At 40.8% G+C, this 14,242-nt stretch overlaps 2 long non-coding RNA genes and 1 other non-coding gene across 3 annotated transcripts; all 3 read right to left on the bottom strand.

Moving 5' to 3' along the window:
• Window positions 1-1,898: 1,898 nt before the first annotated feature.
• On the bottom strand, window positions 1,899-3,010 carry LOC119497880. Its single transcript, XR_005209007.1, has 2 exons — window positions 2,525-3,010; window positions 1,899-2,491 (listed from the first exon to the last, which is right to left on the bottom strand). It is a non-coding gene; the product is annotated as an uncharacterized LOC119497880 (long non-coding RNA).
• An 8,492-nt stretch (window positions 3,011-11,502) lies between these two features.
• On the bottom strand, window positions 11,503-11,609 carry LOC119499500. Its single transcript, XR_005209420.1, has one exon. It is a non-coding gene; the product is annotated as a U6 spliceosomal RNA (small nuclear RNA).
• On the bottom strand, window positions 11,503-13,474 carry LOC119497940. The gene is made up of 3 exons (XR_005209020.1): window positions 13,336-13,474; window positions 12,471-12,565; window positions 11,503-12,136 (listed from the first exon to the last, which is right to left on the bottom strand). It is a non-coding gene; the product is annotated as an uncharacterized LOC119497940 (long non-coding RNA).
• Between the last annotated feature and the right edge of the window lie 768 nt (window positions 13,475-14,242).

Genomic DNA, 14,242 nt, shown 5'->3' with positions numbered 1-14,242 from the left:
TGACACGGCCACCTGGGTTACTAACGTTGGTAACGAGTATGGGCAGGTCCTCATGAGGTCCTTTCTGACAGAAGGGTAGACCGACTCATCCTGCTCTGGAATCGCCTGCCAGAGCAGGACAAACAGCAGGTCGTCTACCCTCCCAGATACCGGGAGAGGCAGCCTATGGGGCGGTTCAAGGCAGCGAAGGGGAGGAGTCCCGCCTTTCCTGGCAAAGAGAGTGTCGAACGGTAGGACTGTTTTCAAATAATGACTGTTTCCTCTAAATATCTGCTGTATACTAACCCACACTGTGCTCTCCACTACTTTTTCAGCTGTCTTCTTGGACCGTGCTCGGGCCCTGCAACTTGGCCCAGCACCAGCCGCCTGGTGGAGGCCATTTGCAGCCAGCTCAACCCCGCGGCCACGCGGTTCGGGGGGGGGGGGTCACAGGGACTCGCTGGTCCCTCGTCCTCGCAGACTACGTGGCCATCAGAGAGGCAGTGCTGGCAAGCTGAGGATGATGGCTCAGACCGAAATCCAGCTCTTTGAGCTAAGTCAGAGGACCCTGTACGAGTGGTAAGAGTTAAACATGAAGCTGTGTTGATGTGTTGTAATCTCTACTGTCATTGATGTTAGATGAGGAGCCTAAAAACAGCCTGTGTTTGTCTTCCAGGTTCTCTCGGCGCCAGAAAGGGGCGGGGAGGGATAAGCTGCTGCAGGGAACTGGCGTCGTCCTCCAGCTAAAGGGCTGTCCTCTGTACAGGTCGGGTAAGGACAGCCCTTTAGCTTCAATGTCCCCGAGGACCAGCCAGGACCCTCACATCAAGGTCCCCCTCCTCCCCCTCCACTCCCTACTCCCCCTCCACCAGATGAGGAGCAGCCAGGACCCTCATCTGGTGGCCACCCCCATCCTCGTCCTCCTCCAGCACCGCACCCGGGTGGCCTTATCACTTCTCCCCCTGCTGGCCAGCCTCCTCTTTCTGCACCAAAAAAACTGTCCCGGTCCACGATGTACAGGAAGAGGAAGGCGGCCGAAGCTGCCGCAGGGCTGGGGCCTCCGCCCAGGAGCAAAACCCGCCGGCCGATGTTGCAGTACACCTGCAGCAAGTGTGGCAAGCCCAGGATGATCAACACCAGCCACACTCGCATTGGAGGAGTCGCGTACTGCGCATCGGTTGGCAGAAAAACTGTGGAGGAATGGAGGGAGGAAATGAGGACACGGGGGGGGAGACCAGGGCGGGGACTGAGGGACATTTGAGATGCAGCTCAGCACTGTGGGTCAACAGGAAGAGGAACACCAGAGAAAAAGCCATGCTGTGATTTGGAATAAAAAACTTTTGACTTTTGCTCTAGGTCTCTAGTCTGATCCATCCATTCTCTGAATGCTCTAGGTCTCTAGTCTGATCCATCCATCCTCTGAATGCTCTAGGTCTCTAGTTTGTGGCTGTAAAGTTTCATGAGGCTGTGAATATCCTAGAGGTCACCAAAGGGAGGGAGGTCAATAAAATGTCTCCTATGGGGACTAACATCATCACACATGAATCCAGTTGGGCTCATTGGATCCACCAGAGTCTCAGCCTATGTTTTTTGCCTCAAACTGCATGTGATTATCATAAAGTGGGTATGTCTGTAAAGAGGAGACTTGTGTGTACCCGTAGAACCCATTTACATTCACACATCTGGAGGTCAGAGGTCAAGGGACCCCTTTGAACATGGACATGACAGTTAATTGTTTCCCCTTAAAAGTTAGCCCAACTTTGGAGCGTTATTTAACCTCCTTCTCCTCCTTGATTTCATGTATGATGTATGTTTTGTATGTTTTGACTGTACTTTATGTTCACCAGTTAGTCTTTAACTCTGTTTTCGCTGTTTTGTTTTTGTTTTGTAAATAAAATGAAAAAGTCTGCAATCTGCAATTTGTTTGGAAGCTTTATTATTTCTTATCATTTATAATTCATTACATAACTTCTGACATCATCATACAGCTTTGAACCATCTTACTATGTACTGTTATACCACTACTTACTATTTACTACTTCATTTCTACTACATATTTTATTTACCTCATTTACCTTTGTAAGTAAGTAAAAGTCAATTTAACATCCTTATCCTAAGCTCTTCTTAACTTTACCTTAACATCTTATCTTGTAGCTCTTCTTAACCTTATCCTAAGCTCTTCTTAACCTTACCTTAACATCTTATCTTGTAGCTCTTCTTAACCTTATCCTAGCCCTTACCCTGAAGTTCTTCTCCATCCTTTCCCTTACCTTGCTTGTCCTTACCCTGAAGTCCTTCTCCATCCTTGCCCTTACCCTGAAGTTCTTCTCCATCCTCCTTTCCCTAACCCTGAAGTTCTTCTCCAACCTTGCCCTTACCCTGAAGTTCTTCTCCATCCTGGATCTTACCCTGCTTCTCCATCCTTGCCCTTACCCTGCTTGCCCTTACCCTGAAGATCTTCTCCATCCTTGCCCTTACCCTGCTTGTCCTTACCCTGAAGTTCTTCTCCATCCTCCTTGCCCTAACCCTGAAGTTCTTCTCCAACCTTGCCCTTACCCTGAAGTTCTTCTCCAACCTTGCCCTTACCCTGAAGTTCTTCTCCATCCTGGATCTTACCCTGCTTCTCCATCCTTGCCCTTGTCCTGAAGTTCTTCTCCATCCTTGCCCTTACCCTGCTTGTCCTTACCCTGAAGTTCTTCTCCATCCTCCTTGCCCTAACCCTGAAGTTCTTCTCCAACCTTGCACTTACCCTGAAGTTCTTCTCCATCCTGGATCTTACCCTGCTTCTCCATCCTTGCCCTTGCCCTGAAGTTCTTCTCCATCCTTGCCCTTACCCTGCTTGTCCTTACCCTGAAGTTCTTCTCCATCCTTGTCCTTGCCCTGAAGTTCTTCTCCATCCTTGCCCTTACCTTGAAGCTCTTCTCCATCCTTGCCGCAGGCAGGGGTCGAACCGCCGACCTCCTGCTCCGCGGCAGATGCACGGGAGCAGAACACCCCTTCCCTCCCTCCTCCCACAGAGAAGATTGAACCATATCCTCACAGTCTCGCTGAACTCATTCTTCTCTGTGAATTTGACACATTTGGAACGAGCCCTGGCACAATTGGCGAGAGCCAATCGGATCGGTGACACAATTGGCAAGAGCCAATCAGACAATCCAAGCTTTTTGCCGTCCAATCAGGTCGATGACACAATTGGTCAGAGCCAATCGGGAGCCTCGTAGGGCGGGTCAAAGCCAAAGCGAACATCCTCCATGTTGGATTCTCGCCATCAGCCTGACAGCGGCGCTACTATATGAGTTAAATATGTTATTATTCATTAATTATGAGCGTATAACTCTATAAAAACACACATTCATGTCTGACGTTGAGGTGTTTTTACGGCTTTTTACGGCCCGTTGACTGATACCTGAGTGATGACAACAACCATCGTGATGCTATAGAGATTATAGTTTATAGTTTTAATAACTTAAAACTTTAATGTTACTCTATGAACTTATAACGTTACACTATGAATCACTGCTTCATGTTAACCAGCTAACGTTCATGCTGTTTAACCGTTTTATTCAGCTGCTGGCTGCTAACATCACTAACACTCTGCTGTAGCTGTAACTCACCTGTTTAATATCACCTGATATTATCTTATTATCTGATCCATCTGCTTCCATTAAACTGATCTCTCGTGATTATCATGTAGAGCCAAGAAACACGAGGCTACTTTCATTCATGTGTCTGGAGTTCTACAGTCCAGTAGAGCTGAATACAGCTGTGTTAACTGTATTCAGCTGTTAATACAGTTAGCTGTCTGTCAATACAGCTGTGTTAACAGACAGCTAACTGTATTAACAGACAGCTGTTAATACAGCTGTATTAATACACAGCTAACTGTACTAACAGCTGTCTGTTAATACAGCTGTTAATAGACAGCTAACCCACATCTGTTCATGCACCTACTGTAGCCTATATTTCATGTATATAAAGATGTCAGAACATGTGATGATGAACATGTTGTGATGCTTTAGTTTGGTATTGATGACATACAGATGTGAGAGGAGGAAACCACTGTAATGTAGCTGTATGTGTCCTCTGGTTCAGGACTTCACCTGCTGAGGACAGATATCAGCAGAACTAGGAGGAAGAGGAGCATTTCTTAAATCCTCTGTTCTCTGATTCTGCTGTGTGACAGGGGCTACTGGTGACAATAATAATGACAGTGTAGATATTAGAATCCTTTATTGTGATGTGGTAGGGTTAAGGTTACATGTTTCACAGCGCTTAAGGTTACATGTTTCACAACTTCTTCTCTTCCTTTCTTGTGTTTCTTTTCAGGAGGAGGTGCAGGGTCCTGATGTCCAGCCAGGTTATCAGTGCGTCCCCAAGCTGATCCAGTCCCTGCTGGACTGAAGACGGAGCGTTACATCTGTCTGGTCTGTAGACACAGCCGGGACAGAGGACATCACTTCAGGACGCTCTGTGGAGGACTGACTGGCTGAGAAGAGGAGGCAGGATCCAAACAGAGTTACCTCCTCCTGTTGTTGTGTGTTTCAGTCTCTCTGATGTCTCTTTATTATTAATGTCCTTCTCTATAGAAACACAGACAGACAGAGAGACAGAGACATACAGTACAGACAGACAGACAGAGAGACAGACAGCTACTTTATTTGACCTCTCAGGTGGTGTTTCAGCCGACTATAGAACAAACCGTCTGTAGTTGTATTGTTTTCTACTGTTGTTGTTTCCAGAGTGAACAGATGTAGAGGAGGAAACACACACAGCTGTGTAGATGTGTGTAGATGAAGTTTTACATCTAAATAATGCTCCTTGTTCACTGCAGCTGAGGACAAAGACTTTAGATACTTCACGTGTTCATCCTCAGCTGATAGAAGGGAGATGATATTTCACTCTCATGGTGTCAATAATCAAACAGCATGTTGTAATCAGTCATCACTGTCTGGACCAGCAGCATCTGGTTCTATCTCTGTACCATTTATATATATATATATATATATATATAAAGATATATATATATATATATATATACACACAGTATTATTATTATTATATTGAATGTAACCTTTGAATGATTTGAGGTGTTCAATAAAAACAGGCCTTCTGTGCTGAACTGTGGATCGTTGTCTCAGACTGTGTTCTTGTTTCAGGCTGACAGAATGATGTTATTATAACCTCACATTTAAAAAGATCATCATGTGAGAGTCTGTTTAATGCAGAAGGCTTACTTTCATTTCAAAGGGGGGGTGAGAGATCTTTGTCCACCCAGACCCTGATTCTGGTTCAACAGCTGTGTCTGGGGTCAGGGAAACGTCATCGGAACCGGACTGATGTGGTTCAGGACTGATGTGGTTCAGGACTGATGTGGCCTTGTTGTGTTGTAGTACACAGTCAGTCTGTGCAAATAAGGTGAAAAAGCTGTTTCCATGCCAGAGTATCTATCAGAGTATTCCAGCTTCTTAAAAGTGGGATAAGGGCTTATCTGGGTTTCTACAACCGAGCAGAGCTTCAAGAAATAAACCAGATGTTCAAAAATCTTGATCATAACCAGGATACTACTATACATATACTATACTATACTATACATATACTATACAATACATATACTATACTATACTATACTATACTATACAATACTATACTATACTATACATATACTATACATATACTATACATACCGCAAGGCCCTAAGGGCGCTGGCACATGCCAACATTTACTTTTAATCAAACTCTAGTGCGTTGCAGATGTGCATCATCATACAACTTTTGAACCATCTTTTAACTGTTCACTGTAGCACAGATTTGATTACAAACCTTTCTTTACTATTAATCGTTTTACTATTGTTCTATATCATTTACTACCATCCCTTACTGTTTTACGTTTTACTGTACAGTTTAACAACCTTTACTTACCTTGAAGCTCTTCTCAATCCTGAAGCTCTTCTCCATCCTTGCCGCAGGCAGGGGTCGAACCGTTGATCTTCTGCTCCGCGGCAGATACACAGGAGCAGAACACCCCTTCCCTCCCTCCTCCCACAGTCTCGCTGAACTCATTCTTCTGTGAATTAGACACATTTGGAACGAGCCCTGGCACAGTTGGCGAGAGCCAATCGGATCGGTGACACAATTGGCGAGAGCCAATCAGACGATCCAAGCTTTTTGCCGTCCAATCAGGTCGATGACACAATTGGTCAGAGCCAATCGGGAGCCTCGTAGGGCGGGTCAAAGCCAAAGCGAACATCCTCCATGTTGGATTCTCGCCGTCAGCCTGACAGCGGCGCTACTACGTGAGTTAAATATGTCTTATTATTCATTAATTATGAGCGTATAACTCTATAAAAACACACATTCATGTCTGACGTTACCACGCGGAGCTAGCTGAGGTGTTTTTACGTCTTTTTACGGCCCGTTGACTGATACCTGAGTGATGTCAACAACCACCGTGATGCTATAGAGATTATAGTTTATAGTTTTAATAACTTAAAACTTTAATGTTACTCTATGAACTTATAACGTTACACTATGAATCACTGCTTCGTGTTAACCAGCTAACGTTCATGCTGTTTAAACTGTTTTATTCAGCTGCTGGCTGCTAACATCACTAACACTCTGCTGTAGCTCTAACTCACCTGTTTAATATCACCTGATATTATCTTATTATCTGATCCATCTGCTTCCATGAAACTGATCTCTCATGATTATCATGTAGAGCCAAGAAACACGAGGCTACTTTCATTCATGTGTCTGGAGTTCTACAGTCCAGTAGAGCTGAATACAGCTGTGTTAACAGACAGCTAACTGTATTAACAGACAGCTGTTAATAGTTAGCTGTGTATTAATACAGCTGTTAATACACAGCTAACTGTACTAACAGCTGTCTGTTAATACAGCTGTTAACAGACAGCTAACCCACATCTGTTCATGCACCTACTGTAGCCTATATTTCATGTATATAAAGATGTCAGAACATGTGATGATGAACATGTTGTGATGCTTTAGTTTGGTATTGATGACATACAGATGTGAGAGGAGGAAACCACTGTAATGTAGCTGTATGTGTCCTCTGGTTCAGGACTTCACCTGCTGAGGACAGATATCAGCAGAACTAGGAGGAAGAGGAGCATTTCTTAAATCCTCTGTTCTCTGATTCTGCTGTGTGACAGGGGCTACTGGTGACAATAATAATGACAGTGTAGATATTAGAATCCTTTATTGTGATGTGGTAGGGTTAAGGTTACATGTTTCACAGCGCTTAAGGTTACATGTTTCACAACTTCTTCTCTTCCTTTCTTGTGTTTCTTTTCAGGAGGAGGAGGTGCGGGGGTCCTGATGTCCAGCCAGGTTATCAGTGCGTCCCCAAGCTGATCCAGTCCCTGCTGGACTGAAGACGGAGCGTTACATCTGTCTGGTCTGTGGACACAGCCGGGACAGAGGACATCACTTCAGGTCGCTCTGTGGAGGACTGACTGGCTGAGAAGAGGAGGCAGGATCCAAACAGAGTTACCTCCTCCTGTTGTTGTGTGTTTCAGTCTCTCTGATGTCTCTTTATTAGTAATGTCCTTCTCTGCAGAAACACAGACAGACAGAGAGACAGACAGCTACTTTATTTGACCTCTCAGGTGGTGTTTCAGCCGACTATAGAACAAACCGTCTGTAGTTGTATTGTTTTCTACTGTTGTTGTTTCCAGAGTGAACAGATGTAGAGGAGGAAACACACACAGCTGTGTAGATGTGTGTAGATGAAGCTTTACATCTAAATAATGCTCCTTGTTCACTGCAGCTGAGGACAAAGACTTTAGATACTTCACGTGTTCATCCTCAGCTGATAGAAGGGAGATGATGTTTCACTCTCATGGTGTCAATAATCAAACAGCATGTTGTAATCAGTCATCACTGTCTGGACCAGCAGCATCTGGCTCTATCTCTGTACCATTTATATATATATATATATATATATATATATATATATACACACAGTATTATTATTATTATATTGAATGTAACCTTTGAATGATTTGAGGTGTTCAATAAAAACAGGCCTTCTGTGCTGAACTGTGGATCGTTGTCTCAGACTGTGTTCTTGTTTCAGGCTGACAGAATGATGTTATTATAACCTCACATTTAAAAAGATCATCATGTGAGAGTCTGTTTAATGCAGAAGGCTTACTTTCATTTCAAAGGGGGGAGGGGGGGGGGGGGGGGGGGGTGAGAGATGTTTGTCCACCCAGACCCTGATTCTGGTTCAACAGCTGGGTCTGGGATCAGGGAAACGTCATCGAACCGGACTGAACCGGACTGATGTGGTTCAGGACTGATGTGGTCTTGCTGTGTTGTAGTACACAGTCTTCAGGTTTCAGTCTGAGGAGACAAACAAGGTCATCTGCTGTGCAAATAAGGTGAAAAAGCTGTTTCCATACCAGAGTATCTATCAGAGTATTCCAGCTTCTTAAAAGTGGGATAAGGGCTTATCTGGGTTTCTACAACCGAGCAGAGCTTCAAGAAATAAACCACATATTCAAAAATCTTGATCATAACCAGGATACTACTATACATATACTATACTATACTATAAATATACTATACATATACTATACTATACATATACTATACTATACATATACTATACATATACTATACATACCGCAAGGCCCTAAGGGCGCTGGCACATGCCAACATTTAGTTTTAATCAAACTCTGGTGCGTTGCAGATGTGCATCATCATACAACTCTTGAACCATCTTTTAACTGTTCACCGGAGCACAGATTTGATTACAAACCTTTCTTTACTATTAATCTTTTTACTATTGTTCTATATCATTTACTACCATCCCTCACTGTTTTACTGTTTACTGTAGTTTAACAACCTTTACTTACCTTGAAGCTCTTCTCCATCCTTGACATCACACTGAAGCTCTTCTCCATGCTTGACCTCACACTGAAGCTCTTCTCCATCCTTGATCTTACCCTGAAGTTCTTCTCCATCCTTGCCCTTACCCTGAAGTTCTTCTCCATCCTTGCCCTTACCCTGAAGTCCTTCTCCATCCTTGCCCTTACCCTGAAGTTCTTCTCCATCCTTGCCCTTACCCTGCTTGTCCTTACCCTGAAGTTCTTCTCCATCCTTGCCCTTGCCCTGAAGTTCTTCTCCATCCTTGCCCTTACCTTGAAGCTCTTCTCCATCCTTGCCGCAGGCAGGGGTCGAACCGCCGACCTTCTGCTCTGCAGCAGATACACAGGAGCAGAACCCCCCTTCCCTCTCTCCTCCCACAGAGAAGATTGAACCATATCATCCACCGTGATGCTATAGGTGCTTCCAGACCTCCTTGAGCTTTGGGTTTTTGTTAAGTGGGTAGTTTGATTCTAGGTGTCTTGTTTTTCCAGTAGAATTTTGAGATGATGGAGTCTAAAGATTTGAACCAAGAGGGTGGGGGCTTGATTGGGATCATTGAGAATAGGTAATTTATCATTGGTAATATGATCATTTTGATAGATGCGATTCTGCCTATGAGGGATATTGGTAGATTCATCCAACGTTGAAGATTGTCCTCTACTGTTTTGAGAAGTGGGTTGAAGTTGAGATGGACTAACTCCGACAGCCTGGGTGAAATGTTGATTCATAGGTATGTGATATTACCAGTTGGCAGAAAGGTGAGTGGTGTTGGAACTGCCACATCCCAAATATTAGGGCTGAGTGGGAGAATGCTGGATTTAGACCAGTTGATAGTGTAATCAGATATTTTAGAAAAAGTATTTATGAGGCGGATGGTTTCGGGTAATGAAGATGAAGGATTTTGTAAGTAAAGTAGAATGTCGTCTGCATAAAGGCTGACCTTGTGATGCATATTGTTTGTTTGGATTCCTGTGATGTTTACTTTTTGATGGATGGCTGCTGCAAGTGGTTCGATGAATATGAGTTTGAGTGGGTTATAGAATTCTGTTATTGTAAATGGTTTGTCAAGTGTATTTGCTGTCAAGTGTATTTGACTTTGTATTTCTAAATAATTACTTTGTATTTCAAATTAATGACTTAGTAGTTCAAATTAATGACTTCGTAGTTCAAATTAATGACTTAGTAGTTCAAAATAATGACTTTGAATTTCAAAATAATGATTTAGTATCTCAAAATATTGACTTTGTATTTCAAAATAATGACTTTGTATTTCAAAATAATGACTTTGTATCTCAAAATATTGACTTAGTTCAAAATAATGACTTTGTATTTCAAAATAATGACTTTGTATTTCAAAATAATGACTTTGTATTTCAAAATAATGACTTTATATTTCAAAATAATGACTTTGTATCTCAAAATATTGACTTAGTATTTCAAAATAATGACTTTGTATTTCAAAATAATGACTTTGTATTTCAAAATAATGACTTTGTATTTCAAAATAATGACTTAGTATTTCAAAACATTGTCTTGGTATTTCAAAATAATGACTTAATACCTCAAAATAATGACTTAGTATTTCAAAATAATGACTTAGTATTTTCAAATAATGACTTAGTATCTCAAAATAATGACTTAGTATTTCAAAATAATGACTTTGTATTTCAAAATAATGACTTTGTATTTCAAAATAATGACTTTGTATTTCAAAATAATGACTTTGTATTTCAAAATAATGACTTTGTATTTCAAAACATTGTCTTGGTATTTCAAAATAATGACTTAATACCTCAAAATAATGACTTAGTATTTCAAAATAATGACTTAGTATCTCAAAATAATGACTTAGTATTTCAAAATAATGACTTTGTATTTCAAAATATTGACTTAGTAGTTCAAAATAATGACTTTGAATTTCAAAATAATGACTTTGTATTTCAAAATAATGACTTTATATTTCAAAATAATGACTTTGTATCTCAAAATATTGACTTAGTATTTCAAAATAATGACTTTGTATTTCAAAATAATGACTTAATACCCCCAAAATAATGTCTTACTATTTCAAAATAATGACTTAGTAGTTCAAAATAATGACTTAGTAGTTCAAAACATTGTCTTGGTATTTCAAAATAATGACTTAATACCTCAAAATAATAACTTTGTATTTCAAAATAATGACTTTGTATTTCAAAATAATGACTTTGTATTTCAAAATAATGACTTAGTAGTTCAAAATAATGACTTATTATTTCAAAACATTGTCTTGGTATTTCAAAATAATGACTTAGTATTTCAAAATAATGACTTAATACCTCAAAATAATGACTTAGTATTTCAAAATAATGACTTAGTATTTTCAAATGACTTAGTATCTCAAAATAATGACTTAGTATCTTAACAAGTACCACAATAACTCATAAAAAAAATCATAAAATCATCAATAAACATCACAGACAGTCATAAAATACACAGAAAAAAATCAGACAAAATCATAAAACATCAGAAAATAATCAGAAAAGTCATAGAAAATAAATACAAAAATCAGAAAATAATCAGAAACAATTCTAAAAATTTCCAAAAAATCATTAAAACATCAGAAAACATCCCATAATGATCAGAAAAGTCATAATAGAAGGAACGCTTCACGAATTTGCGTGTCATCCTTGCGCAGGGGCCATGCTAATCTTCTCTGTATCGTTCCAATTTTAGAATATGCATTACCGAAGTAAATGCAATAGGAGGAAGATCCTGAGATGTTTTTATAGGCACTAGTCCTTTACGGGACCAGACTGAGGGTCTGGAGAACAGACAAGACTCTACTGGCTTCTAGTCAATACATGTGAACAGTAGAGACAGGTCTGGGGGCTGTGCTGGTGGTTAGGTACCTTAACTAAACCATAATGGCTCTCCAGATCTGGTCTGGATCAGTCTGAGGTGGTACGAGTTCAGGCTGAGCCTGTGAGTGTTCCAGAGGCATGCTGGGAGATTCAGACAGGCTGGGGTGACGTCAGCCGTTGAGGATTGGATGCCTGAAGGCGCGAGAACAAAAGGCTGACTCGACGCCCCTCCTCCAGGAGGACTCTGACCCCCCTCCAGACCCTCAGGGGTTAGCGGGGGCTGGTAGAGCCACACTGTGAGAGACGGGGAGAAAGCAGGAACCGGTCTGATCCGGTCTGGATTATATCATCCTGCCGCCTTCGAGCCGGAAGAGACAAGGAGGACGCTCGCAGCAGAGAAAGCTCCTGGACTTCTGGAACCTGCTTCACAATAAGAAAACAGACCCAGGAGACTGATTTGGACCTGAACCAGGACCTGGACACACTCTGACCCTGCTGCTATGTGGATTAAAACAGCCTGCATGTCCTGCTCTTTGTCCTGCTGCTGAATGCCTCTGAAGTGGCTCCTATCTGGACTCAGTCTACAGCGGTTCTGGTCTAGTCGTGCTGTGTTTGCTGCTTGTGAACATTAAACGTGTTGATGTGAGAGTCTGACGGATCCAATCACACTTTAATCTCTTTATTTCACCAGTTAAACTGCTGCTTAGAAGCAGGAAGAGAACCCTTCTGTCTGTCTCTGGCTTCTATTCAAACATACCAGCTGCAGTTCACCGACCCGCCTCCGGGTGTCGCTGTCGGACCGCTCTACATGGGGCGTTCAAGGGCGCCGCGGAAGCGTCGGACTCCAAAGAACTGAAAGAGAAGAGAGAAAGAACCCAATTAGCAGTCACAGAACACCAAGAACAGAGTAAAATAGTACATTAACTTGACTTATTGTCCACATAATGAGCTCCATGAGCGTTTCTGTGATAACAGGCCCCACTGACTCACGATAGTCTCAGCAGAAACAGCCCGTTCTCACGTTGACACAAACACATCCACCAGACTCACTGATACATTCTTTCACTTTAGTGAAAAACGTTCACAACTCCACAAATATGACTCGGAACATCAATCCGGTTTGTTTATTAAAGCCTATTGATAAATTCGGCATACATAACGGTTCACTATTTCAGCTTCATTTAGACTTTTAAACCAGTTCTTAGTGTTCCCACGAGCAGCTAGCGAAGCAGCAGAGGACTTGTGAGAGTTAAAACTGCATTAAACTCTGCTGAACTTACATGCTTTATGTGCCGAACTGAGCAGAACACCGTAAAGTTTCGTCAAATATATTTATATTTGTGAAGAAGAAAAAGTGTGTTATGTCTCGTGAATCACATATGCTCACATTTTAAACGGAGTCTGGCTCAGGAGGAGTGATTCTCTGATTCTACTGCGACCACCTGCTCTCGCTGTTCTGATCATTAATTAAACTAACCGAGCAGGAGAAACTCTACCGCTCTTAAATTCATTCTTATTGACATCATTTACAAGCAGAATTCATCAAATCATGCTAAAGAGTCGTATGAACTCTGTTTAAGTTTTACAGGGAGAGGTTGTCGTGTGCATATAACCAATAATACCTTAATTTAGCTGGCTCCAGTCTGGCTCCAGAAGCTGCTCTCCTCTGAGGCTCCACTCATCCCCTGTCAATTACCTGCAGAGGGGGCGGGGCTTCTTCGTGTTCTTCTTCTTCTCCTTTTCCTAATGTGTGTAGCGTCGCTGTGCTGTGACAACCTGCTGTCAGCTCTGTGATGGTGATGCATCTTCATCTTCATCTTCATCTTCAGCTTCCAGTTTATTTAACTTCAGGAGGAGGAAGAGGAGGATCTACTCTTCATCCTTCAGGTCATCACAAACATCAACACATCTGGACACAGCTGGTTTCAGGAGATGAAACTCTGTAGTCACTGTTCCCTTTGATTATTATTATTTGTATTATTATTATTATTATTATTATTATTATTATTATTATTATTAACATTATTATTATTATTGTTAATACTATTATTAATAATGATATTATTATCATCATTATTATTATTATTAATATTATTATTATTGTTAATGCTATTGTTATTATTATTATTAATATTATTATTATTATTATTAATACTATTATTATCATTATTATTATTATTATTAATAACAATTATATTATTATTGTTAATACTATTGTTATTATTATTAATACTGTTATTATTATTATTATTATTAATACTATTATTATTATTATTATTATTAATACTATTATTATTATTATTAGTAGTAGTATCTAGATTACTTTTAATATCTGAGATAATATTTTCAGATTGTTGTCTTTGACCCAGTGAAGTGCTGAAGAAGATAATACAGAAATACATCATATTTAATAATATAAAGGACAACAAGAAATACATTCATAAACATTTATTAACATTTATTATTAGAAATAGTTTTTCTAAATCAATAAGAAATGCATTAAAACTTAATTATAAAATAAATAAATAC

The sequence above is a fragment of the Sebastes umbrosus genome, chromosome 12 (genome assembly GCF_015220745.1).
Source record: "Sebastes umbrosus isolate fSebUmb1 chromosome 12, fSebUmb1.pri, whole genome shotgun sequence".
NCBI lineage: Eukaryota > Metazoa > Chordata > Actinopteri > Perciformes > Sebastidae > Sebastes > Sebastes umbrosus.
The sequence above is the reverse complement of the archived record's forward strand: the minus strand, read 5'-3'. Positions and strand labels throughout refer to the sequence as shown.